Source organism: Lampetra fluviatilis, chromosome 1, assembly GCF_964198595.1.
Source record: "Lampetra fluviatilis chromosome 1, kcLamFluv1.1, whole genome shotgun sequence".
In the NCBI taxonomy this organism is placed as follows: domain Eukaryota; kingdom Metazoa; phylum Chordata; class Hyperoartia; order Petromyzontiformes; family Petromyzontidae; genus Lampetra; species Lampetra fluviatilis.
The window spans coordinates 29,357,757-29,384,804 of NC_136275.1; the positions used below are offsets into that span (position 1 = coordinate 29,357,757).

The following is a 27,048-nucleotide window of genomic DNA, read 5'->3' on the forward strand; positions in this document are numbered from 1 at the left end:
TGTGGATCGCCTCATGAACGAATCTCTCATGGTAGCCAGATGGCTTGCAGAGAACCTCTGTCTTGGAGAAGTCAATGTCATGTGACCCCACTGAATTGTAACAGTGATCTGCCATGGCTGAGGTGTTTGTCCTACCGTGTTTCAGGTCTGCTTTATGTTCACGGATGTGGTCCGAGACATGTCGTTTGGTTTCTCCAATGTACTCGCTAACTGTTAGATGAAAGTGGTGACGATGTAAGCCGTACATAGTCAACCGCGCTATTTGGAGGTGCAAGGCAAGGACAGTGCCAGCCAGTGGAGAGTCGAGGGCTGCTCCGTGGCGTTGCTTCCAAGCCTCTCCTCACCATTGCTTTCTTGCACTCCCCCGCTTGCAGTGCTGGGTTTTATTGCAGAACCCGCATTACCGATGCCGTATTATTTCCCCCCTAAATGTCACTGGAAACATTGCACAGCCTGTGAGCGATGTATCTGTCAAACCACCTGATGATGCAAACTGCGGCTCGGGGTGTCCGCTGTGATCCCGCACGCACTGTTGCTCCGCTGTTGTCGACCGCGTTGTCACGCAAACGGTCGGCCAAGGTGCCTCCTGGTGACGTTCTTTTCCTTTCTGACTATTGTAAAATAAACGAATGATCATGTTACATTAGTTTTTTTAAGGTGGTACATGCATATGAGGCTAAATTCTGCTCGTAAAATAACGGAGCAATAAGTTACGGCCCTTGGTCGATGCACTGCTGAATGAATACCTCCTCTTGCCGTGTCTGTAAATGGGGGTCGTTTGACCATACTTCACCACGCTCTTCTACTTTATTAATAGGAGGTTGGGGGGTTGTCAATGTGGAGTTTGCGTGTCTCTCTTCCCATGGCCGTATGGATTTTTTTCCAGTCTTCTGGTTTTTCCCTCCACAATTAGAATTAACATCACGCGTTTAGAGTATTTGGCTGCTATAAATTTCCACGTGATAAGCCACGTCGTTGAGCTATTATTTGTGGCAAGGTCGTTTATGAAAAACAGATACATAGTTTAGTAGTGGGCCTTACCAGGTAAAATATCTATATGATTTATTTTCGTTTTAATCGCCCCAGGAAATCGAAGTCCACGATACGTGTCTCACACTATTATACTGTATTTCTATGGGATCCCTTTTTGTATGTGTGTGTGTTGAACTTTTTTCGCACCGTACGTAGCCAAACCGTGCTAATCAGAGGTGTGGGTGGAAGGACAACAAATGTTGGGTCTCTGTGCTATGTGTGAGTCTATAGGTTTCAGTGTGAATCTATGGATCTCTGTGTCAGTCTATGTATGTTGAACTTCTTTAGCACTGTACATAACCAAACCGTGCTAATCGGAGGTGAGGGGGGAAGGACAACAACAATAACAACAACAAGCAGTCCTAAACAAATTAGTTTTACATTTTTGCCAGTACTGCATCGAGATTATATACATATTTTAAAGACGGCTGACCCTTTCTGCCACTTTCTAATAGCGCTTTGAGTCGCAGATTTGTGCTAGAATAGGTGCCACGTGTGTTTGAGCAAAACATTTTTGTTAAACTAATTTGGCATAAATACAGGCGTTAAGATATTTAAACACCAAAGAGACACCTTAACACTTAGTAGTAGGCTGTCGCGACCAATATTATTCATAATAGAGGTTGTTTCAGTTAGATCACGTAAATATAAATGTGTTGTTAAATCCGCCACCACCTGACACAGCCAAATAGTAAGCTTTGTCACGTAAGTAAAACGTGCCAATTCGTTACTGGATTTACTCTCCAACACACTGCTTAGTGCTAAACTAGTAACTAATCGGCACGTTTGCTACCCAACCCCTACTCGCTAACAGCACTTGCCATAACATTCTGTTAAGGCTATCAGGGGGATATTTGTCTTTGATCCCAATCGAGTCATTTGCAGGTATTTTTTCAGAATTTGGATGTTTGGGAAATACCCTTTACAATGTTGGTTTTTTGCTGTGGGAGGTAACCAGGGATTTCAATAAAACCCAGTACAGAACAGGGGCCAGACCATGCCAACCTCAGACAGAAAGGCGCCCGGACTAGGAGTCAATCCCAGGCAGCCCCTTGCTGTGAGGCGCGAGCGATAGTAACCACTGTCACCCATTGACGGGGTAGGGGGGCACCGTTGTTGTATTTCCTCCGATACCAAGCACGAGACGCCCATCAGCGCCAAAGAGGTTTACTGAGCCCAAAGTTGAGCCCGGTCACGTGAGGGAGAGAGAGAGTGAGGCAGGGCTCGCCCGAGGATTGGACGCTGAAGCCCCTTGGAATTACGGCGTGCAATTTAGATGATGTGTGTGTGAGAACATTTTTTTGCCTTGTAAGTGACCTCTTATGGGGTTTTTTCATGCCTTTTTGAACTACATTTCATACTATATAGACGCTGCATTATTGCACTCGGTGCAATATCGTGATTGTTCATAATATAGGTTGTTTGATCGTGTACCTATAAATGTGTCGTTAAGGTTTGTCACGTAAACAGAACATGCCTATTCGTTATTAGTACAGCACACCGGTGTATTGGAGAGTAAGTCCACAACATTTACTTGTAAAATTTTACTTATAAATGTTGTGGATTTACTATGCAACACACCGGTGTGCTGGACTAGTAACGAATTGGCACGTTCTGTTTACGTGACAAACCTTACTAATATGCTGTGTCAGGTGGTAGCAGGTTTAACGACACTATTCTATTTAAATCTTGACTTAAAGCTTTCGTGACTGCAGAAATTCATACTCTTTTGGGTATTTCGGTAAAGCCACGAAAGACCCAAAAGAGTACATTTTAAGCGATCTAACCCAAAAACTGTATTTTGGATGATATTGGTCGCGAAAGCCTGTTGCGTGTTAAATCGTGATTGTTTTAATTATTCCTGTCACTTAAAATTTGATGTTTCTCAGGGAATCTATTTTACCATTTGCGTATTAATGCCCTATTTTCAAAATGTTCTTCAATCGTAATCCTCACTTTCGTTAAATATGTACAGTGTAATAGCACCAGCTGCTGGGCAGCAGCGGCAACTGTGGTGGACAGACAGTACACACGCCGGTGAGGGTGTGCACGGGCGTGTTGGCATGGCGGAGAAACTGGGGCAAGGGTCATGGAGGACTCCGTCTGGAAGCGCCTGGAACCTGTTAGTGGGTTTGAGAAGGGAGGCGCGGCCAGGGCGGAGCCACGCCGTGTTGATAGGATAAAAGGAGCCGAGAGCGGGAGCTCGAGGCTGCCGGTTCTGGAATTGGATTTGTCTCGTCGTTGCTCTCGTCTCGTCGCTGTCATCGCTGCCGTCTTCGCTCGATATTGTGCTGCTAGATAGTTGTTGGCTGTCTCAGTCAGCACCTTCAGTGTTAGATGGCTAGTGTTGTGTACAGGCAAGGCTAATCGACTATAGAGAGTATGCAGGCGAGACCGTGAATGTTCTAAATAAAAGAAGGTGGCTCTTACAAACCTCGTCTCCAAATCACTGACACTACATATGTAAAATATCATTTAGTCATATATTCATTACATTTTGTGATGTTGCCATTTTTTTCTCTTCACTATGTATTTATTTGTATTTCCACTTTTCTCGCGACCTGTTACGTTCGCTACGCTTGCCAGGGAAGCGACGACTTTTTGTGTTGATGAACCTTGGGGTTTCATAACTCAACGGAGTACTACAAACCGAACTGAACAGCATCTGTATAAAATGAGACATTCCAGGAATTTGCTCGATTATTTCCCCCCCCCCCACTTTCCAAACCCGCGAACGCCTCAATCGCTCACTGTCGCGACATATGGATCTGTTGTTGTTGCACCGAATCCGATGGGTTTTTTTTTTTGGCGAACTGGTCAATACGTGTTGTGGCGACTTTTATCATTTTTCCCGGAGCCAACTCGGGCAGATCCTTCTCGTGGTTCGCGCCGAGAATATCCCTTCCCCTTCGTCTACCTCTCCTTCTCGTGGTTCGCAAGCGGCCGGCTTTGTGTGTTTTTCGTGCCCGCCACTCTCACGTTAGAGTGCGGCAATTAATCTCGTATCCCCCCCCCACCAACTCCCTCCCCGAGGGTGCTGATGGCGTGCAGTGCGTGTGTGTGGCAGCTGTACATTGCCTCTCAGAATTAGGAGCTTTGCTTGATGAGTTTGAGCGAGCGAGTGAGCGACCAAGCGCGCGGATCGCTCGCATCGGTGTTTTTGTCGTTCTGCGAGACACGGGGAGAGCGAAGTGGTATGGTGTTTATTACACTCGTCTACAATTTTTTAGACGTCGTCTGCTTCAGAGATGAAATATGCTGTTTATTATGGATTTTGATGTGCTAAATTCAAATCTGACAAGACAATTAAAACAACTGATTGGCTACTGTTCCCAAGATATTAAAGTTTTTACATTTTACGTTTATGTATATTGTGTAGATAGAGTCTTACTCATAAATTATAAACCTCGGTCTTTTCATGTGTTGATGGATGCTTTACATAATAACAAAATCATGATAACAAAATCATGATAACAAAATCAGCAAAAGGGTTATAGAAATAACATTTATCATGAAACAAAAGGCAAAAAAACTATTATGTATATATAAGTACATAGTTTAGTCCTTATTCAGGGTCAATTTGACGCTTCTTGGCTTGTCTCTTGTATTCATTAAATGGAGCATATTTTGTCACTGTCCAGCAATAGTCTGTAAGCATTGATGTGCTCCATTTGCCCTGATAGCGTCTCTCCATTGCTGCAATGTCCTGGTGAAATCACTCGCCATACTCGTCGCTCACTGCTCTCTTGCTTGGCCTGCAGACTGGATACACAACCTTCAAATGACCACAAAACTGCCATTGATGTTAGTCATAGTTTATGCACCTCAAAAGTTGTTTTATGTTGTCATAGGGTTTCTTCATATTGACTGCATGATCAACTGCAATTGATGGCAAAGCATTGCCATTATGCAGCAAAACAGCTTTAAGACTCATCTTCGATGAATCAATAAACAGTCTCCACTCATCTGGATCATAAACGATATTGAGGGCTGCCATCACACCATCGATGTTGTTGCAGGCTACAAAATTACCTTCCATGAAGAAGAATGGGACAAGATTCTTTTGACGGTCACGGATCATGGAAATCCTAACATCACCTACCAGGAGAGTCCACTGCTGTAGTGTGGAGCCTAACAGCTCTGCCTTACTCTTGGGTAGTTCCAAATTCCTGACAAGGTATTTCAATTCACCTTGTGTTATGATGTGTGGTTCAGAGACGGAGGGTGGGAGAAAATATCGGTCATATAACCTTGATGGTTCAGGACCAGAAGTTTCATCCTCTTCCTCGTCTGACTCAAGTGAGAATGATTCTGGTGAATCAGGAACCGGCAGTCCTTCTCCGTGAGTTACTGGGCGTATAGCTGATGGAATGTTTGGATAATGCACAGTCCACTTTTTATTCTTTGACACACCTTTCCCAACTGAAGGCGCCATGCAGAAGCAACAATTGCTGATATAATGTTGGCTCTCTCAAAATCATTGGCACTAAGAAAGGCATAGATTTCCTTTTCCTGTTCAACCACTGGCGAAGATTTGTTGCAGCATACAGTGCGGGAAAAAAATATTTGATCCCCTGCTGATTTTGTACGTTTGCCCACTGACAAAGAAATGATCAGTCTATAATTTTAATGGTAGGTTTATTTGAACAGTGAGAGACAGAATAACAACAACAAAATCCAGAAAAACGCATGTCAATTGATTTGTATTTTAATGAGGGAAATAAGTATCCTAATCTCAGCTCGTTACCTGTATAAAAGACACCTGGGAGCCAGAAATCTTTCTGATTGAGAGGGGGTCAAATACTTATTTCCCTCATTAAAATACAAATCAATTGACATGCGTTTTTCTGGATTTTGTTGTTGTTATTCTGTCTCTCACTGTTCAAATAAACCTACCATTAAAATTATAGACTGATCATTTTTTTGTCAGTGGGCAAACGTACAAAATCAGCAGGGAATCAAATACTTTTTTCCCTCACTGTATGTACAGTGGTACCTCGGTATACATCGTTAATTCGTTCCAGAAGGTAGGACTTATACGGAAAATGACGTATACCAAACGAATTATTTCTCACTGTATGTGTGGGGCCCACATCTTATCCTGATCTCCAATTTTTCAGCCAAAATAAAGGTGATGTTTTCTTAACCATAGTCGTTATACTGCGCTTTTGTGACGCAAAAGTCACTTCACCACAACCATAGCAGAAGTTATCTGCTTTGTTCACACAAGTATGAGGCATCTCTGCTCACTTTGGCTAAACATAAATGTGTCCCTTTGCAAGATCAAACACTGACGAATAAGAGAGCATGACACTGTATGATTTCTAGAGCTGATATAGGGCAATTTGGTCAGCAGAGGGATGTAAGCCTAGTTATGATTGTATCATCCATAACTTCTAGGAATAACAAGATGCAATTCATATCATGTATGATGCAATACCAAGTTCAAATTGCATCATTCATTATTTTGCTCAAACAGAAAGTACTGTCCAAACCCAGTCATATATTTATTCATAAGTCCAGTCAAATATGTATTTTAGTAATTTCTGGTTTAAATTGAGATCCCTTCCCTTTATAACTCACGTATCCTCCGCCATTCTCAAGTCAAGGGTCGCATGTACTGACCCAGTAGCTTATCTTGAAAACTCGAGCCAATCAACAAGTTTAAGCATCATTTTCATTCTCAGTGATCCAGAATTAGTAAAGTTGGACTACATTTATTTCGGAGGTATTTTGGCTGTAGACCAGTATTATTATTATTGTTGATAATAACTATCATTATTTGTTTCTGTACTCTGAGTTACGGTGCGTGCGCTCCGGAGCCGCATGCATTGCTTGCGGTCATGCACACATTGTGGTGTCAACAACAAGAACACCAACACGAACAACAACACCAACAACAAGAACAATAACACGACCAACAACATCACCAACACGAATAACAGCAACCACAACACGACCAACATCAACAACACGAACAACACGAACAACAACACGACCAACAACACCAACAACACGATCAACAACACCAACAAGGCGACAAACAACACGACCCACAACAACAACACCACAACCAACAACAACACAACAACAACCACAACATGACCAACAACAACCACAACATGACCAACAACAACAACACAACCAACAACAACACCACGACCAACAACAACACAACCAACAACAACACGACCAACAACAACTACAACCAACAACAACCACAACACAACCAACAACAACCACAACACCACCAACAACAACCACAACACCACCAACAACACGACCAACAACAACAAAACCGACAGCACCAACACAGCGTGGCAGAGTGAACGTGGCCACAGTCGAGGCGGTCACCCTGTCAGCCGAGGCTGCTGCGTCGCCTTCCTCCCTTCACCTCTCCGACATCCTCTCGACTTGTGTAAGAAAGCGGAATTGGCCTCGGTTGAGAGATTGACGCGGCCGTCTCCCCAAGTTCTCGGTCGAAGCAAATCGTAAGCGCCGTGTTTTTGAGAAAGACTGACAACCCACTCGCGTTAATTGAACGGGCTATACGTTTATCATTGGGCGGTTATGCGATTCCTCCAAATTATTTCTCTTCGGTGGCACGAACGCGGTTGTTTTGCTGATTTTCGTTCTCAAAGTTTAGTTGAACCACGGCGCAAGGATTTTTTTAATCTCAAGCCATTGCAGTTTTTTTGTCATCTCATTCCGTGTGCGCCGCTAATCGGGAAGCGCTCTTAATGCTAATTAATAACCCGGTTCAATAATCACCACTTAACACCTAAAACACATCCATAACCATCATCATTATCATTATCAACGGGCACTCAACTGCAACAACGTAAGCGTCACTTATCGCCAATTAGCATCACCACGCCTGAATTATTAATTATCACGATTTACCGACACACAGACACACAAAGACAAATATTCCCCTGCAGCCTTAACAGATTGTAGGTGCAAGTGCTGTTAGCGAGCACCTATGAAGGCCGGCACGACACACGAGGGGGTGGGTGGCCATCACCACGCCCGGCCGCCTTTGTCTCCCTCGTAGCGATGTTTACACACCGCACCAGGTACTCATTTGAGGCTGAGTCGACCTAGGGGAGGCCCAGGGACCGGTACAGATAATCGTCACCGGTGTTGGCCGTGAGCGGAAATCGAACTCGGGTCGCCGGGTCCGTAGCGCAGCGCTCTGACCACTACTGCACCACCGCTCCCCACGACGCACGCACGGCTGCATTCGTAAGCGCTTGGCCCTCGTCTGCACTGAGTCTTGTCGATAATGAAATTGCCATGAACACTGCACACGTTTGACATAAGCGGCACTCGACAACGTTGAAAATACAAATTTCAACAAGCGTCCTTAACGGGTTTGCTCATTTGCAACGACTCAATTCTGCCTTGATTTTAGAGCCGTGCGCTCTCCCACGTGCTTGAGGGCTGCGGTGGTCCCGAGGGCTGCGGTGGTGACGAAAGTAGCTCGTGAGCTGAAGGCGACCGCAGGTTTGTGGCCAGTGAAGTCGCGACTGCTGCCGGTACACCACGCCCTCATGGGTGAGGATCCAGGACGGCACGGCAACAACAGTTTACGGGTCTGCGTCGATCCACTGCTGGATGAAGGCCCTCCCCTGTGGCGTGCGTCGGTCTTGGGGGGTATCAATTGAACCACGTACGAATGTTGAACTTATTTCGCACCGTACTTCGCGACATCGAAGGTGCGGGGGGGGGGACCACAAACTAAACGCAAAAAATATTTTCTAAAGGAAAGGAGTTAGTCAATCTAGATGACGATTTAAAAGTACAAAGCTCCAATCGCTTCCTAATATCGGAAGAGCATTTCAGATGGCCGCAGAAGCGCATCTGACAGCGCACGTTGATGCGCTACCAGAAGCTCGTCTTATTGATAGGTTGTCTAATACTTAATTTTTTTACGTGGAGGAACAGATATGTGAAGGAGGAATATGTATGTATGTATGTTGAACGTCTTTTGTACCATATGTAGCCAACCTTGCTAATCGGAGGTGCGGGGGAAGGACAAAAAACTGAACACAAAAAGCAGTTCTAAAGAAAATGAGTGTGTCAATCTAGATGACGATTTAAAAGTACACAGTTCCCCTGTGGCTTCCTAGTATCGGAAGGAAGAGGCGTTCCAGACGGCCGCAGAAGTGCATCTGAAAGTGCCGCGGGACGATGCGGTGACCGCCGTCTTTGTTCGATGGGTTTTGGCCAAACATCCAAATGCAAAAAAACCCACCTGAAATTACTCTATTTAGATTACGCACGGAAACATCACCCCGACTGCGAAAATTTCGACTCAGCGAGGCTCTCCTGGGTAAAAAAGCCGAGTAGTAGTAGCTGTAATAATAGTCGGCGCGGTTTGGTGAAGGGTTAGTCCAGATATCATTCGGCAGCTAGGCCCACCGTGCAGTCCCACCGCCGCCGACCCCGGGACACAGCAAAGCGCTCTGGTCAGTGTTGGCGCTGTACCCATACTTTTGGGCCTTCACTTCGAATTCATGAACTCCGAGTGCGATGACAGAAGAGATGTGTACACGAGACAGAGATGTGGTGGGTTTAACACGGAGTAGCAGTCCAGGGCTTTCGCGACCAATATTGTCCATAAAAGAGGTGTATTGGGGGTTAGTTCGCGTAAATATAAATGTGTCGGTACACCCGCCACAGCCAATTTGTAAGGTTTGTCACGTAAATAAAACGTGGCAATTAGTTACTAGTTTAGCACACCGATGTGTTGGAGAGTAAACCCACTACAACATTTACAATTCGAGTACCGTGACATTTCGCCGGTAATTACAATAACCAGCCTCATCAGGCGACAGCCAGAGTTGTCGCCTGAACGAGTTACTAATCGGCACGACTTGTTCACGTGACAAACCTCACTCATTTGGCTGTGTCGGGTGGTGGCGGGTTTAACGACACAACATTTATTTTTACTCCATCTAACCCAAAACAACCCCTGTTCTAGAGAGGTGAAATATAGCGAGAAGACGGGTGTTTTGGCCATTGTGGCTTAGAGAATGAGCTTCCTTCTCGCAACAGGGGAAACCGCTGGGACTCTCTGCAGGTGCGTGCAGCCAATACTCCCTGGCAGACCCTGCGCCCTCACAGCGTCCACCGCTACCCGGGCGTCAACTGACTTTGAAACACCATGGCGGTCAAAGAGATCTGGTACATAACACTCCACCAATACTTTCTTTATTTCCACCCTGTGCCACTCCCGAGCACTCTTTCAACGTCTCCAGCCATTTACATCTCCCCACCCTTCTCGCTCCGCTGACCGGAGCCGCTTCCTACGGAGCAGCAGCTGCGTCTAAAAGTCGGTTCGCTCGACCCACACTACCGGGGGCGGACCGTGCTGCCTCAGCTGAGCGGCGTTTCGCTGCAGCCGCCACTCGGCGGCGGCCGTCTGGAACGTTCTCTCTCCCACTGCTGCACACGCACACGCGGCAAACAGCAGCAGCCTCCAGGCACCACCGCCCATCTACAAGCAGCATCTCTCAAGGCTTATTATCATTGATTATTATTTTTTATTATATCCCCATGCAAAGGCATGCACATTGACTAGAAATTATTGAAATACAGCTGTCGAATGAAAGGCAAGACTGCAGGGATTGGTGATCGTTGATGTCACACACACACAACAAAAAAATATTTTATATATGCTCTCAGCCTTGTCTCAACCACAAGCAACACAGAGCTGAACGTGTGGCCGTGCGATGGTTGAGGCCACAAGCTCCACGGAGCTGAACGTGTGGCCGTGTGGTGGTCGCGTGACACGCACGCGTGGCATTGATGGGAGTGGTGTGCTGTGTGCTGTGAGCAGACCCGCCGTTGACTCCACAGTATTTGTCTTCAGCCTGTGTGCGCCTGCGCGCGTGTCTCCGCTGCGATGCGTCTCTCCCTGTCGAGATGGCACCACGACCAACACTGGTATCTTGGTGCATGCCATCAATCCACGGGGACTTGAAGTTGCCAGCGTGTTCCTAGGATGCACGATATTCGAAATTGATATTCCTCTGTTCCCAAAATGTGTGTGTCCGTCTTTTTTATTTTACATCTGCTGTTGCCAAACAAACTCTCTGCTTAATTGCCTTGACTATAGACGCTAGGGACTCTACGTTTGATCTGGTGATTTTGGGATGATTACGACTATTGTTATTACCACGCTTGTTTGCCCAGGAGAGTCTTGCTGAGTCTCAAGACTAATTGTCAGGAGGGTACTTACAAGCTGGCACACCAAGGGGGCGATGCTGCTGCTTCTGTGTGTAGTCCCCATTGAGTCATTTGCAGGGTAATTTTTCAGCATTGAGATGGTTGGCCAACGCCGGTGACATTGTATGTGTGTCTGTTGTATGTATCTATCGGAGGAAACCGGAGGAACCCCACGCAGAACATGGGATATAGAGAGAACACACAAACTCCACAGAGAGAGGAGCCTGAGTTGGGAATCGAACCCAGGCCCTTTTTGTCGCGAGAAGTGTTACCACTGCGCCACCCTGCCTAAGAGATCGAGAATCGGAGTCTTTGTTTATTCTGGAGGAATCCGATGAGCTATGAAAGTATGAAAGTATTTTTTTCACAGATGTCAAGTAGGATGCGGGTTAACAAGTTATATCAACAAACGAAACAACAAAAACACGATGGAATATATTTCATACATTTATATAGAGCGTCGTTAATGCAAAACTGTATCTCACCTCGCTGTACAAGACAACTGCGATAAAACACATGAGAGCAAGGTCGAGAAACCTGAGCAAGTAATCTGCAGCCTACAAGTAGAAATTGCACAACTACATCAATTCCTGCTGGTTTGTCAACTCCCTAAATGCAACGCTTGGCATTAAGGCAGCAAAACAACAACAATTGCTCTGTATCACCAGATGCCTTGGGTACCATACATAATCTCAAGGAGAATCCAAAGGCTCTCTCTCTCTTCCTTCCCAGGCCTTGTGCACTTTGCCCCCATCACGAGAACTATGTTTTATTTTACCAGATAAGACCCCACTGAGCTATGTAGCAGCTCTTTTTCAAAAGCGACCTGGCCATCACAAATGATAGCTCCACGAAGTGGCTTATCATCATCGTCACGTGGACATTTATACAAGTAGGAACAACAGTTCCACACTGCCCACCAGGGATTATTTGTCTGTCTGTCGTATATGGCCCCGCCCCACCAGAGCCCTCCCATTGGCTCGGGGGCGCCAACCAATGGGAGCGCTGGGTTTGGGTTGGTAGAGGGGGGTTAGTGGTGGGGGGAGGAGAACCGCCGCGAGGAGACGGGCGATGTTTCATTCACAAAATGGAACTGGGGAAGGGTGGCTCCATTCATAAAATTAATCGGCTTAGATTCTGCCCCAAGTCCACACACTGGTCACCCCTGCGTCCTAAAATGACGTCATTAATCAGCTTATCTCAGCTTAACTCCCCCCCAGCCCCCGACTCCGCACGGCCCCCCCCCCCCGCATCCCTCCTCCCTGGCTCCTCCCCCCCTTTTACCCTATATAATCGCTTGTCACAAATAGCTCTCTCTATTCACTACAGTAATTTTGCTGTGGCTGTTCCACCTGATGACGGAAGCTTGTGTTGCTTCCGAAACGTGATTTTTTTTTCATCTACGTGACTTTACCGAAAGAAACAGAATGTAAAACATAATGCCACTATGCATTCAGAAGAGAGTTTGAAATCAGTGTACTTTGGTGATAATTATCAACATTGATAAAGCAGAGAATAAAAGGGGAAAATACATATCCATTTCTATAATTATTGTAAGTTTATTTAAGAAGTCTGTACATAAGCCAGGTTTTCATCATGTTACATGTAGCCCCAGTGGCCTAATGGATAAGACACTGGCCTCCTAAGCCAGGGATTGTGGGTTCGAGTCCCACCTGGGGTTGCTGAGAAAAAGCTGTTCATTTTGTAAAATCAAGATGTCAAGTGTACGAATCTGATAATGAAAATTCTAGATTTTAAGCTTTCGTGACTGCAAGGATTCATACTCTTTGTTTTTTTCGGCAAAGTCACGTCGGTAAAACAATAAAATAAATTAAAACAACTAAATTTAATCACGACGTTTCGGTGGCAACACAAGCCTCCCTCATCAGGTGTAAAAAGGCACAGCAAAATAACTGTGCCTTCACGTCGTGATTTTATTTAGTTGTTTTCATTTATTTTATTTTATTGTTTTACCTACGTGACTTTACCGAAAAAAACAAAGAGAATGATAATGAAAAGCCAAAATGGCACTGTGCCAAGAGAAGATAGTTTTAAATCAGTGGACATTGGTGACAATTATCAACATGGATAAAACAGAGGGGACGAAAGGGGAAAAAACATAATTTTGTTTATTATTATTGTCAGTTGATTTATGAATTTTGTACATGAGCCAGATTTTCATCATGCTACATGTAACCCCAGTGGCCTAATGGATAAGGCACTGGCCTCTTACGCCAGGGATTGTGGGTTTGAGTCCTACCTGGGGTAGCTGAGCAACAAATGTACATTTTGTAAGGTGAAGAGTCTGAGAGTGAGTGTATGTGTGTGTGAGTCTGAGAGTTTGAGTTTGAGAGTGAGTGTGTGTGAGTCTGAGAGTGTGAGGGTGAGTGTGTGTTTGTGAGTCTGAGAGTGTGAGAGTGAGTGTATGTGAGTGTGAGAGTGTGTGTGTGTGTGAGTCTGAGAGTGTGAGAGTGAGTGCATCTGTGTGAGTCTGTGTGTGTGTGAGTCTGAGAGTGTGAGAGTGAGTGTATGTGTGTGTGAGTCTGAGAGTGTGAGAGAGTGTGTGAGTCTGAGAGTGAGTGTGTATGTGAGTCTGAGAGTGTGTGTGTGAGTCTGAGAGTGTGAGCGTGAGTGTGTGTGAGTCTGAGAGTGTGTGTGTGTGTGTGAGTCTGAGAGTGTGAGTGTGTGTGTGTGAGTCTGAGAGTGAGTGTATGTGTGTGTGAGTCTGAGAGTGTGAGAGTGAGAGTCTGAGAGTGAGTGTGTGTGAGTCTGAGAGTGAGTGTGTGAGTCTGAGAGTGAGTGTGTGTGAGTCTGAGAGTGTGAGAGTGAGTGTGAGTCTGAGAGTGTGAGGGTGAGTGTGTGTTTGTGAGTCTGAGAGTGTGAGAGTGAGTGTATGTGAGTGTGAGAGTGTGTGTGTGTGTGAGTCTGAGAGTGTGAGAGTGAGTGCATCTGTGTGAGTCTGTGTGTGTGTGAGTCTGAGAGTGTGAGAGTGAGTGTATGTGTGTGTGAGTCTGAGAGTGTGAGAGAGTGTGAGAGAGTGTGTGAGTCTGAGAGTGAGTGTGTATGCGAGTCTGAGAGTGTGTGTGTGAGTCTGAGAGTGTGAGCGTGAGTGTGTGTGAGTCTGAGAGTGTGTGTGTGTGTGTGTGAGTCTGAGAGTGTGAGTGTGTGTGTGTGAGTCTGAGAGTGAGTGTATGTGTGTGTGAGTCTGAGAGTGAGTGTGTGTGAGTCTGAGAGTGAGTGTGTGTGAGTCTGAGAGTGTGAGAGTGAGTGTGAGTCTGAGAGTGTGAGGGTGAGTGTATGTGTGAGTCTGAGAGTATGAGTGTGTGTGTGTGAGTCTGAGAGTGTGAGAGTGAGTGTATCTGTGTGTGAGTCTGAGAGTGTGTGTGTGAGTCTGAGAGTGTGAGAGTGAGTGTATGTGTGTGTGAGTCTTAGTTACCTAGAGTGTTATACAGTTAGGAACAACAGGTTCCACAATGCCCACCAGGGATTATTTGTCTGTCTGTCTGTCGTGCATATCCGGAATTTCGCCCACCCATGCACCTCCCCACCGAACACCGAGCTACACCGCAATTGGTTGACGATGTCGGGGAGGGTGGGGGGGGAAGGGTAAACATGCCCACTCATCCAACTGCCCCCCCCCCCTGAACGCCGCGCTGTCCAACCAAGTTCCTACCTGCCCACTCCGAAGGAACGTGTTAGCAGCAGCCAAATCACTCGAAGCGTGTGACGTTGATTCGAAATGCGAAAGGAAAAATCGGAGGAACCCGGAGACAAATCTACACGGCCACGGGGAGACAGACACGCAAACTCCAACTATACAGCAGCAGGCGTCAGGGTCGGGATTGAACTCACGACCTCCTGCATACCAGGCGAGGTAGTCAACATCTCGCCTTACTTCTCCAGCTCACAAGGCCTCCTTCATGGTCTGAGGGGGATTCCTGAGGAGCCCGCGACTCTACCCACACAGCAGCAGTTGGTACTTGGCCTACGAGTAGAGGATGTCCACCGAGGATATTGAGTGATGAACTCAGCTGGTGTGCATGCGTCTCTCGGGTGCTCTGTATGTGCACTGTTGGTTGAACTTCTTTTGCACCGTACGTAGCCAATCGTTCTAATCGGAGGTGCGGGGGGAGGACAACAAACTATGGGCCTTAGTGTGAGTAGTCTGTGGGTCTCTGTGTGAGTCTATGGGTCTCTGTGTGAGTCTATGGGTCTGTGTGGGTCTGAGTGTATGTGTAGTGTGGTTCAAGGAGGCTTGGACGACGTAGTCGGAGGCACACTTATTTATTCAACACAGTTGTATCTACAGGCCGAGATATACAAAACTTGGAGGGGTATCGGCCCCTCCACCCGTCTAACTGGGAGATCGACAACCTATGTTACAGCTAGCCTATTCCTAGGTCCTCCACTATCGGGCTAGGGGAGGCTAGCTAACCCAGCCCTGGTTAAGCTGGGATTACGGCACCCTGAGTTCCCAGACCGGCTCTTACAAGAGCATCGGCTCTGGGCTCTTGGGGCCACGCCACTGGCTGGCCTTGGTCGGTCCTGAGAAGGACAGCGATCCAAGGGAGTCCCAGGGCTTATCTAGCAGGTCTTCTTGCTTCTCTGGTTAAAGCTGAACACTCAACCCTGAGCCCTCTGGCTCACCGCCTTATATAGCAATTCCCCCCTGAGGGGTGGGGCCGTGGGGATCCCAGCGCCATATTAGCCCCCCAGGCTAAACGGCGCGGACGTTGATGTAAGCACCTGCTCGCGTACAGACATAGCCACGCCCAGTGTGTTTGTTTCCCATCCGTATCAACTCTATAACACCCCCTCCGTAACACCTCTACATCACCCCCCCCCCATGTACAGCCCGCAGCCATCCCGGCTGCAACAAAATCACACTAAAGATGCATGCCCCCCAAATCCGTGTGTGCCTCACTTTCAACAATAACAACAATAACAACAACAAAAACAACCCGACGCAACCCCCCCCCCCCCCCGAATGAATACCCCATCCCGTAAAACCAACAAATATACAAGTACCCAGGACGCCCCCCCGCAAGGGCCCCCCAACGGCCGACCTCACAAAAGTCTGTGCGTTTTGGCGTGCGTTCTTGCGGCGGGCCCGTCACAAGGGGCAGCCCCGGCTTGCCCAGTGGCGGGTGTCAACAGTCCGGGTGTGAGAGTGTCTGGCTTCGCTGCTGAGCGACCCCCGACCCCCCCTGAAGGGGTTGGCGGTCGTGAGCACGTCACTCCTGGTGCACCTGGAGGTGGAACAGTCGGTGTCAAGTCAGGCGAAAGCAGCGAAGTCGGAATCCGGGAGTCGGTGGACCCCTCACATGTTTGGCCACGCGTGTGTGAAGTAGGAACATGGGCCGCAACGAACGGTTTCAATCTGGAGGGGTGCACGAACCACCGACGCTTCCCCCATTTGACACGCACACATTGTGGCCGCAAAACCTGCACCACTTCCACGGGCCCCCGCCACGGCCGCACCAGCTTAGACGAGGTCGCCAGTGGTACTTGGGGACAGTGCAACCACGCCTTGTCACCCGGTTTCCACTGAAGCACATGCGCCCGACCCAGCCTGAGCCTCTCATTAGCCTTCTGGCGGAGTTCCGAATTCTGCATGGCCGCCTCCCGTGCCTCTGTCAATTTAGCGATGTTGAATTTAACATGTTCGGTCAATTTAGATTTACCATGCGGCGTGGAGATCTGCAGCTGAGTCGGAACAGGTGGGTTAGGCTCGCGGCCGTACATTAGGAAGAAGGGCGAAAATCCGGTCGCAGCATGGGGAGCCATTCTGTATGCCGCCAAAACCCCCGGAATCTGAAGGTCCCAATCGGTCTGGGATTCGGAGACCTGTTGGGACAGCATGGACGTGATAGTCCGATGCAGACGCTCCACCATCCCGTCAGTTTGCGGATGATATGGGGAGGTACAAATCTTTTTCATTCCCAGGAGCTCGCATACTTCATGGAGAAGTTTTCCCAAAAATGTTTTACGCTGGTCGGTCAGCAGCCGCTCCGGAGCACCTTTGTCGAGGACGTAGCCCTGGACAAAGGCCTCCGCGATGGCTGCTGCCGACTGGTTCGCGAGGGGCCAGGCCATAGGCCATCGCGTAAAATATTCTACCCCTGTTAACAGGTATCTATTTCCCCTAGGTGTAGCGGGAAATGGGCCCAGAATATCGAATGCGACGAGCTCATTAACCCGGGAAACTGTGATAGACTGTAACGGTGGGTTAGATCCCCTCGCTGGTGGCTTCCTTTGCGCGCACTGAGTACATGAACCTAAAAGATCATCCACATCCCTTGCCATGCCTGGCCATGAAAAATCCAGCTGGAGCATGGCAAGGGTTTTGTGAGTGCCCAGGTGAAGGAGTCGTTCGTGCGCAGCCCACACCACTCTACCCCTCAATGCGGAAGGCACCACCTGCCGGTGTCGACGAGATTTCCCGTCCCAGTGCATCAAAAGACCCTGGACCAACCCCCACGAGTCGACATTTCCCCCCCCCCCCCCGCACAACTCCCCCGATACGACGGCGAAAAGCGAGGAGAGAGGTGTCCTCCATTTGGAGGCGTCCCCACTCCGCAACAGACAACCCCAGCAAGGAATCCCTCCCTTCTTCTTGGTTCTTTCGGTAAAGTCACGCAGAAGGGACCAAGAAGATGAATCCCTGCAGTCACGAAAGCTTTAAATCGAAATCCCTCCCTTGTTGCTCAATAGGGCCCCCAGTCGAAGGCGCGTCAGCGGCGGCCGCAAGGACCGGATCAGATATCACATTCGGAGGCCTGCAACGCCCCGAACCCAGGAGGCATGCGCACTCGGAGATGGTTGGTAACCGTGACAGAGCATCTGCATTCGTGTGGCGAACGCCTTTACGATACGTAGTGTCAAAATCGAAATCCTGGAGAATCTCCAACCATCGAGACAATTGTCCCGATGGCTGTTGAACTCGCAAGGCGTACTGCAGTGCCGCATGATCTGTGCGGACGGTGAAATGACGACCGTACAGATATGGACGATACTGTTGAATGAAGTTAACGATTGCCAATAGTTCCCAACGGGTAACACAGTATCTTTGTTCCGCCGGAGACAACACCCGACTGCCGTACGCTACCACACGTTCTACGCCGTCAACAACCTGTGAAAGCACGCCCCCAATGCCCGTGTTGCTTGCATCTGTATCGAGCAAAAAGGGTTTTGTGAAGTCAGGATAATTCAATGGCGGAGCCCCCACTAGAGCGTCCCGGAGGGAGCGAAAAGCAGCCTCCTCCTGTCCCCAGTGAAACCTGACCCCCTTCGATGTTAAGGCATGTAAGGGCTTTGCAATTGTCGCGAAATCAGCGACAAAGCGTCGGTAGTATGACGCAAATCCAACGAAACTCCTGACCTCCCCCACGGAGGTGGGAGTCGGCCAGGAGCTGACACATTGCGTTTTGGCGGGATCAGTAGCAATACCTGAGCATCCGACAATGTGGCCCAAATACCGCACTGATTCGCGTAGCAAATGACATTTCTGGGGTTTGAATTTCAATTTAGCAGCCCGCATTTTGAGGAAAACCGCACGCAACCTCTGGAGGTGTTCATCGAATGTTTTACTGAAGACGATGACATCGTCTAAATAAATCAAACATGAATCCCATTGCAACCCAGCCAAGACCAATTCCATTAATCGCTGAAAAGTTGCTGGCGCTGAGTGGAGCCCCATCGGTAAGCGGTTGAATTGGAAAAGGCCGTGCGGCGTACGGAAAGCAGTTTTAGGTTTAGATTTGTCATCCAGAAGAAGCTGCCAGAATCCTGAAAGCAAATCCAATGTGGAGAAGAATCGCGCCCCTGCCAAGGCATCAAGCGATTCATCCATCCGAGGAAGCGGGTATGCGTCGGCTACAGAAATTTTGTTCAGCCGACGAAAATCGTCACAAAAGCGCAATGAGCCGTCGTGTTTTTTAACTAAGACAATCGGCGCACCCCAAAGGCTGGTAGAAGGGGATATAATATCGGCGGCTAACATGTCATCAACGGCCGATTTGACATGGTCCTTTTCGGCGGGACTCAACCAAAAAGGATTTTGGCGTATTGGCGCGCTGTCACCCATGTCAATATGGTGTCGCAGCAGTTTAGTACAACCCAGATCGTATTTGTGTTGACTAAAAACGTCGGAAAACTCGCGCAGGAGGATTCGAAGCCTCTTACGCTGTGAGTCGGACAGGTCCGATGATCCCGCACAAAGCGCATCGAGCCACCCTTCATCACGGTCCGCATGTGGTTGCGACGGAGGAGCAGTGCTCACGTGACTAATGACGGGTTCCTCACAGGGTACCGGCGTCGCGTGCGCAAGCACGGTCCCTTGAGGAACCACAGTCGTACGCGATCCCACATTGAGGACCGCGATGAAAGGGTCCCCATCCCCTTTCACAATGGTCTGGACCGTTATTAAGTCAGGTCCGTTAACCCCGGCTCTAGATGGTCCCAACAGAACCCCCTGGTCCCCAATCCCCTTAGCAAATGGTCGACGCAGCCTAAGAGGCACGAGCATCTGAGCTCCCGGCGGTACGCGTACCGTCCTCGCAACCAGCGCCGGTACCGTCGCAAATGCCGTCCGACCCGTAGAGGGGGAGGGCAGGAACGTAACACGTCGGCCCGACGGGAGTTCAATGCAACCCTGGTCGACTAGGATACGAATCGGCATTTTGGCCAAGAAATCCGTCCCCAACAGGCACGGAACCGCCAGCGAGGAGGAGACCAATATCGGACCGGAAAATTTGATGTCCCCAATACAAATTTGCGCGCGGATTTGTCCAATAACGCCCAATGAGCCCCCGTTAGCAGCGTAGCATGGAACATCAACGGGGAGCAAGGGACGGCTTTGAACGGGGAGAATGTTATGAATCAATTCGGAAACAATAGTTGCCGATGCTCCCGTATCAACTAGGATCCGCACCTCAACCCCGTCAATATGCCCCACAACGACAGACGACCCCGACGACGCGGCAACAATGCGATGGGCCAACTCGGACCACTGGCCCGGTTGGAATGCACTCCCCACAGTGGCACGTCTCGGCACGACGACAGGCAATTTACGACCCCCGTCCGTTGCGGTGCGTGAGTGTGTGACAGGTGTGTGCGTAGGCCAAACATGTGGGGTGCCACGACTCGCCAGAGTTTGCTGGTGAAGCTTGGGTAGAGGCGCGACGTCCTGCAGAGGCGTCGCCCCGCGCTGTCGAGGAGCCCGGCATCCTGAAGCCACATGGCCCCGGAGGCCACAATTGTAGCAGCGCGTGAGTGCTCCAGATGACTTGGGCTGATCCTGGCGGCGCGGTCCGTCCCGAGCTGGTCGTACTCCGGATCTCCACTCCTTCGGGCGATCAACGGCGCAGATTTCTTCCGATGGGAGGGTGGTTGCAGCCACGGTATGGCTGGCCGCCGCCTTGCTGGCCTTGCGACGCTGGGACAGCAAGTTCGCGTGGATGTGTCGCGCGGCCCGCAGGGAACACATCTCCGTGTCGTCTTGCGCCAAGACGACAATGTCCAACTCGTCTGCCAACAGCAGGATTTTCTCCGTCACCATGGCGTCCACCCCTTCCTCATCCATCCGCGGGAAAGCCGTTTTCGCCAGGGCCAGGAGAGCTGTACGGTACGCCAGGGGCGACTCCTTGGCGCCCCGCTGGCGATCGTAGAACAGCTGCCTGCAGTCCGAAGGTGGTCCATAGACTGCAGCCAGGAGTTGAAGCGCCATCTGCAGCGTGGCGCGCTTCGCTCTCGGCGCCGAGGTGAGGGTAGCGAGGGCATCACTGTCGAGCATCACCGCCAGCACGCGGAGTGCTTCGTCATCCGTCCATTGTGCCATCTCTTGGTGAGCGAGAAAGCGTCTTTGGAAGCCACCCCAGTCACCGTCTTCGCCCACGAACTCCTTGAGAGGTGGTAAGCGCTGTTGTAACGCGGCGTCCGCAGTCGAGGATCGCTCTCTGTCGTTCCCGTCACTCCGTATGATTTTGGCGGGAAGGGCGTGTGGCATCGGCGGTCGCTCTGTTGGTGATGCGCTGGCCGCTCCTGACGACGTGGCAGCTTCTGTTTGCCGAACGTCGGTCACGTGACGTAGCCCGGCCCCGCCCTCAGCATTCACTGTACCCATGGCGGAAAATTCGAATTCGGGCCCCGTGGAAATGGCGGGAACCGGCGCTGCATGTCGGCTGTCATCGCTCCGTGCAGCTCCTCCAGCCCCCAGTCGAGTAATTTCTTCCAATGTGGTGGCTGCTGCGTAAAGTAGTTCCGCCAGTCGTGAATGAGCCAGCCGCAGTCCGTCAGCCGACGGCCCCCATCCGTCCTGACGTTGCGGTGTGGGTGGACTTGGCCCTGGCTGCTCGGAGTCGCCTTCAGCCATCTCGGGCTCAAAGTCGGCCGTGGTTTCCTCCGCCCCCGGTTCCCTGGTACGAGCCGTACGCCAGATGGAGTGTGGTTCAAGGAGGCTTGGACGACGTAGTCGGAGGCACACTTATTTATTCAACACAGTTGTATCTACAGGCCGAGATATACAACACTTGGAGGGGTATCGGCCCCTCCACCCGTCTAACTGGGAGATCGACAACCTATGTTACAGCTAGCCTATTCCTAGGTCCTCCACTATCGGGCTAGGGGAGGCTAGCTAACCCAGCCCTGGTTAAGCTGGGATTACGGCACCCTGAGTTCCCAGACCGGCTCTTACAAGAGCATCGGCTCTGGGCTCTTGGGGCCACGCTACTGGCTGGCCTTGGTCGGTCCTGAGAAGGACAGCAATCCAAGGGAGTCCCAGGGCTTATCTAGTAGGTCTTCTTGCTTCTCTGGTTAAAGCTGAACACTCAACCCCGAGCCCTCTGGCTCACCGCCTTATATAGCAATTCCCCCCTGAGGGGTGGGACCGTGGCGGATCCCAGCGCCGTATTAGCCCCCCAGGCTAAACGGCGCGGACGTTGATGTAAGCACCTGCTCGCGTATAGACATAGCCACGCCCCGTGTGTTTGTTTCCCATCCGTATCAACTCTATAACACCCCCTCCGTAACACCTCTACATCTGTATCAGTGTAAGTAGTCTATGAGTCTCTGTGTGAGTCTGTCTCAGTCAAAGTAGTCTATGGGTCTCTGTGTGAGTCTATGGGTCTCTCTGTGAGTCTATGGGTCTGTGTGGGTCTATGTGTCTGTATCAGTGTAAGTAGTCTATGAGTCTCTGTGTGAGTCTGTCTCAGTCTAAGTAATCTATGGGTCTCTGTGTGAGTCTGTGGGTCTCTGTGTGTCTCTCTCAGTGTAAGTAGTCTTTGGGTATGTGTGAGCATATGTATGTTGAATTTCTTTCGCACCGTACAAAGCCAACCGCGCCAATCAGAGGCGCGGGAGGGGGCGGGTAAGGACGAATCGTGAACATCGCAGGGTCGCGGAAGCAGGGGAGACCTTCATCCAGCAGCGGATTGATCATGGCCGATGAAGACGACCATAAAAAAGCCCACACAGTCGTGTGGCCGCCACCTTGTTCCACACAAGGGCTTCTTAGGGACAATCTGACGTCGTGTTGCAGGGTCCCGGCGAGTGATTTGGAAGCTTCATCCAACCAAGATAAAACAAATGTTTTTCTTTCCTTACCTCCCGCCTGCTGGGCAAAACGTATGGATATTGAGAATTCCATCTGCCTCGAGGAGGCTCCCAATGGGCCATTTAAAGCAGTCGGGTGCTCAGGATTGGAGACAACGGCCAATTGACGCCGTGACGGAGCGTAACGCGCGCACCCACCGTTGTGCATGCGGCGTATAAAGCCCCGGCAATTGTTTAAAAGCGTGCCTGATTAAACGCTAACACATTTCCCAGCTTTACATGACGATTTAAAATTAATTAACTGTGACGCAAAGGCAAAGATCTCCACCGTAGAGCCATAACAGACTTTTGGAGACGAGTGCTGTTCGCGATTATCAGCAACATATGAAAGCCGGCACTGTGGCACACGCCGGGGTGGGAGGCCAGCCACCACCACGCCCGGCCGCCTTTGTCTCCCTCGTGGCGATTTGTGTCACATCGCACCAGGTGCAGTACTCATGTGAGGCTGAGTCGACCTAGGGGAGGCCCAGAATGGCCCTCAAATGCATTATTGGACGGCCCCTGCTGACGGGACTCTGTAGAGTAGCATGGTGCGCTGCTTGGCGCCGATGGATGCGGTCCAAATCGCGCGGTCAACTTTTGAAGAGTAAAGATTCACAATCGTTTGTTGTTGTTGGTTGAGGCCAATAATGCTACGTAACGGATCTGACCAGATTGGTGTCGTGAAGAACCCTTCTCAAACTCAGCAAAGCCAAACAAACCGTAGCAACCACATTTAGCCCATTCGATACGCGACTTAATTGCTACATTGTGGCTGTTGTGTTCCATTGTTCTTGAACGTGGCGGTGACCTGATGAACAATGAGAATTGGCGAGCGAAATTGTTGCACACGCGACAATTAACAAAAAGACGTGGGGTAGTGGAGAGTTCTACGGCACGCAAAACTTGACCAGATAATTGTGGCCTAATCCAAGCAACAATTGTGAACCGCAATGTGCACTAGCTGTGAAATACGTCGTGTTTAGTTTGCCGAGAGTAAATCTTGAATCCAGCAGTGTTCACATTCTGTACCCTGCATCGCGCGTCTGCAACGCTCTTCCTTCCGATATTAGGAAGCCGCTGGTGCTGTGCACTTTTAAAACGTCTCGATGTAAAAGTGCATTTTCTTTAGAACTGCTTTTTGTGTTTCGTTTGTTGTCCCCCTCACCCCGCGCACCTCCGATTAGCGCGGTTGGCGACGTACGGTGGGAAAGAAGTTAAACGTACGTACATTTGATTGATTTACTTTTAATTTTAGTATATTTCACCCACCCCCCGCAAAAAGGAATACACATCACATTACAATCACATCTATTAACCCTCCCTAACCCTCGACATTTCACTCATTTTCCCAAGACCATACGAATAATAATGTGATTGTTGTCGTTGTTTTTATTCCACAGTTGTATATCCAAATTGTGCCACTAAATGAGAGACAGTACGCGCGTTGACTACCAAGGAGAGCCCGAGTCTCAAGGAGGATCCTGCCAAGTGGTTGTGGAAGAGAAGCGTGACGCTGCTGCTGTGGACGATCCCAATTGAGTGATGATAAGGTTACATTTTCTTTCCACCATTGGGATCTTTTTTGGCCATTACCTGTTACATTCTATCGAGATTGTTTCGTTGGTTTTTAGCTATCGGAGGAAACCTGAAAACCGGGGGGGGACAAACCTCATGCAGAACACAACGTACAAACACAATAATCGAATACGACTATTGTCTATGCTGTTTCCGTATCATTCATGCTTACCTGATGATGGTTGCTTGTGTTGCAACCGAAACGTCGTATTCTATTATTATTTTATTTTCTACGTGACCTTACCGAAAGAACCAAAGAGTAATTCCTGCAGTCACGAAAGCTTCGAATCTAGTTTGTACAAACACAACATACAAACGCTACAAGTGCAGGGACGCCGCGGTGGCTATGAGATGTTAACTCCCTCGTCTCGTATACAGGAGGTCGTGGGTTCGATCCCGACCCTGACGCCTGCTGCTGTATATGTGGGGTTCGCGTGTCTCTCTCTCCGTGGTCGCGTGGATTCTTCGCCGAGTCCTCCGATTTTTCCCTCCACATTTAGGAACAACATCACGCGTTTAGAGTATTTAGCTGCTATAAAGTTCCACGTGATAAGCCGCTTCGAGTGAAGCTATTATTTGTGGCAAGGTAGCTTATGAAGAAGTGCTACATAGCTCATTGGGGCCTTTTCTGGTAAAATAAAACAAAGCAAAATATAGTTCTAGTGATTGGGGCAAAGCGTACAAGGGCCTGCGGGGGAAGAGAGAGAGGCTTTTGAGTCTACTTTATATTATTTATGGTACCCGAGGTATCTGGTGCTACGGAGCAATTGTTGTTGTTGTTTTGCTGCCTTGCCCCCAAGCTTGCGTTTTGTCATTAACAAACCGTCAGGAATTTATGTACTTGTACAATTTGTACTTCTAAGACTGCATTTTTTTTTATTTGCAGGTGACTCTAATAAAGTTTTATTTTCACCTGAGTTTGGAATCGAACCCAGGCCCTTCTTTCGAGACACAAGTACTCTCACACCCTCCAACCCCCGACTACGACGCTGGCAACTCGGTGTTTGAACATCGACGACTCGAGACGTCGGCACACACCAAGGATGGGAATTCCCTGCAGAAATGACTGGGCAGCCCACAGGAACGGACCAGTTTGGCAGAGTGCCACCCCTGACCCCAGCACGTGCGCGCGTGTGGTTCAGTGGCGATCACGGCATCACCGCGTACCCACCGAGACACTTTGCATTGCTGCGGAGGACGGGGCTGCCTTGCCAGTTTCTGCATCGTGCAATACAAAAAAGGGGCGTAAATCCGCACGTTCGCTTGCGCAACACTCGCATGCACGTGCATCACAAAAAAACAAAGACTCCCCGTGTAGCCTATAACAGTGTTGGGGCAAATGCTGTTAGCGAGTAGCACCTATGAAGGTCGGCACGGCACACGAAGCGGGTGGGTGGCCAGCACCACGCCCGGTCGCCTTTGTCTCCCCAGTGGCGATGTTTACACACCGCAACCAGGTACTCATTTGAGGCTGGGTCGACCTAGGGAGGCAAAAGGACCGGTTCAGATCATCGTCACCAGTGTTGGCCGTGAGCGGGGATCGAACTCGGATGACCGGGTTCGGAGCGCAGTGCGCTAACCACTTCACCACCGCTGCTTATAAACGGTAGTGTGTGCATCGCGCACACAACAAAGACAAGACAAATATCTCCCCGTATAGCCTGAACAGACTGTAGGGGCACACACACGCACACACACTTGCGTGTTACACTTGAACCGCAGTTTTGTTTTTGTACCCTGCCTTGCGCTCGCCCGCAATACATCGCGATGCAAGATGACATCGGTAGGTCCCCTCCGCCACACCAAACCGCGCGTCGCTTGCCCCACGTCTTGTCATCACCGACGCAGTGCAGTGCAGATGGCTTCCCTCTGCTTTGGGTGGCCGTGCGGCGCAGGTGGTAACACTCTCGTGCCACAGCACAGGAGGAGGTTCTGGTTGAATTCCTGACTCTGTCGAGTTTGTATCACCCCCCCCCTTCCACCCTGTTCTTCGTGGGTTTCCTCTGGGATCTACGGTTGCACCTTCCCAGAGCTAAAAACAACACAACGTGTAACTCACCGGTATAGGACAATCACCCCAATGTTGCATTTTTTACTGCTATTGAGATTGCACGAAGCAACATCGAGTCCACGATTGCGAAAACATTTCAAGGCCCTCCTAAAAAAATTAAGTGCATCTGTAGACTTCCGTGAGTCGTGGCTCAACACGCATAGGACTGTAATGATGATAATAATAATAAAGACCCCAATCACCTGCAGGACTTCTGTAATATCTACAAATGTTCACTGTCTGCCACCTTTGGCTTTAGCCGTAGTGCCCAGGGTGTTGTAACATAATTTGTTGTTTCCGAACACATTTCAGAGTTCAGCCATCAGACCACGTCGAGGATTCTGTATTTAAGACCGAGACAGCAGGAAGACTTTCTTTACCGTTCTGGCTGTCGCCTGATGATGCTGGTTGTTGTTGTAATTACCGGCAAAATGTGTTACTCGAATTGTAAATGTTGTAGTGGGTTTACTCTCCAACACACAACCGGTTAGTGGCGTACTAGTAACTAATTGGCACGTTTTGTTTACGTGAAACACCTTACTCATTGGCTATGTCGGGTGGTGGCG

The 27,048-nt window shown here is 49.3% G+C and overlaps 2 non-coding genes across 2 annotated transcripts; both read left to right on the forward strand.

Annotated features, from left to right (window-relative positions):
- Positions 1 to 12,873: 12,873 nt before the first annotated feature.
- TRNAR-CCU (transfer RNA arginine (anticodon CCU)) lies at positions 12,874 to 12,946 on the forward strand. Its single transcript has one exon. It is a non-coding gene; the product is annotated as a tRNA-Arg (tRNA).
- Positions 12,947 to 13,460: 514 nt separating this feature from the next.
- Positions 13,461 to 13,533, forward strand: TRNAK-CUU (transfer RNA lysine (anticodon CUU)). The gene has a single exon. It is a non-coding gene; the product is annotated as a tRNA-Lys (tRNA).
- Positions 13,534 to 27,048: the final 13,515 nt, after the last annotated feature.